This window comes from Carlito syrichta, unplaced genomic scaffold (genome assembly GCF_000164805.1).
Source record: "Carlito syrichta isolate Samal-C Ts95f unplaced genomic scaffold, Tarsius_syrichta-2.0.1 Scaffold104745, whole genome shotgun sequence".
NCBI classification, from domain to species: domain Eukaryota; kingdom Metazoa; phylum Chordata; class Mammalia; order Primates; family Tarsiidae; genus Carlito; species Carlito syrichta.
Window position 1 is genome coordinate 144,996 of NW_007048841.1, and position 1,401 is coordinate 146,396.

At 56.4% G+C, this 1,401-nt stretch overlaps 1 protein-coding gene across 1 annotated transcript in view; it reads left to right on the forward strand.

Moving 5' to 3' along the window:
- The window catches only part of NR4A1 (nuclear receptor subfamily 4 group A member 1), a 14,084-nt gene that overhangs the window by 4,044 nt on the left and 8,639 nt on the right, over nucleotides 1–1,401 (forward strand). The gene's annotated exons all lie outside the window — the stretch shown is intronic.

Genomic DNA, 1,401 nt, shown 5'->3' on the forward strand with positions numbered 1-1,401 from the left:
CACTCACCTCAGCCTCCCAAAGGCGCGGGATTACAGGCTGAGTCACCGAGCCTGGCTGATACTGTATTTTCGATCAGCTTTTGGTTGGAAAAAAAATCCACGTATAAGCAGACTGTGCAGTTCAAATCTGTGTTGTTCAAGGGTCAAGTATATATGAAGACTGTGTCATCGCTGGTGAACGGCGAGGATTTAGAACGAGGAGGCAGGCTCTCCTCTTGGTTAAGGGTGGTCTTCTCAGCAGGTATCGCAAGGGGAACGGTCGCTGGGGTGCATGCGGTTGGTTTACTGGACCAGTGAGGGATGGGCTGCGGCTGGCAAGCAGGAAGGGACGATCCAGGAGATGTTCCAGAACAGAACGTCAGGAAAAAAATGAAAAGGTGCAAATGGGACATCAGAGTAGAGGTGAAGTGGTGGGTGTCAGGCAGGGTGCAGAGTTGAGAAGCTCTGTCTGGAGCAGATGAAGTTTGAGGTGCTATGGGATCTTCCAGTGGGCAGAGACAAGGTGTGGGAAACATGGGAGGTGAGGGCGGAAGTGAGGAGCGGGCGGTGCCTCAGGGCAACAGAAGTGCTATGTTGGCCAGAGGAGGTGAGAGCCCTGTGGTGGCTGTGGGTTTCACAGAAGCAGAAAATCTTATCGTTGTTGACTTGCATGGGAGAAAGCAATGGGTAGGGTCCCAGTGGGATGGTGGGACTCTCTTCTTCTTGTCACTATTAGCCGTTCTTCCTAGCCCTCTTACTTTGTCAGTGAGGCCTCCCCAGGCTTGGGGCAGATGGTGGTAGAGGGGTGACCGCCATACCAGGGAAGGCTCCAGGCGGCTGCAGCCTGGTCTGTGCCCAACACAGCCCTGGCAGGCTGTTCCTTGCTTCACTGGGCAGGTGGCAACTGGTCAGAGCTGCTCCCCATAGGTGCTGGAGGTGGGGTAGGAGGGCCGGTGCTCCCTGATGGTGGAGGGGGAAGGGGGACTGATCAAAGGGCCTGAAGAGATCCCTAGAGATGCAGTCCGTGGCCTTGGGTTCTACCCACGTGCCACCATCTTGCTGTGTGACCTTGATGAGCAAGTGCCATTATTTCTGAGTCTGTTTATTTATAAAATGGGGAAGAGTTGGCGCAAGTTTGAAAAGATTTCTCAGGTCCCACCCGGTTCTGAAATTCGGTAGTTTCCCAAGTAGGGTGCACTCACCCTTAAGGGGCCGGCTAGGGGACTGGGGAGAAACCGAGTTCAGCCTGGGTCAGACCTGGCAACCCCCTACCCCGGGAAGGTACTTGGCAGGGGAGATTGCCAGGAGGGACTAGGCGGGTTCGAAGTGGTGTCTCTGGGGCAGCCTCTCAGCCTGAGACCCCGCTGGGGAAGCCGCGTCGAGTGCACTGGCTGCGCCTTGGGCCGAGGGGGCGGCGCGGGC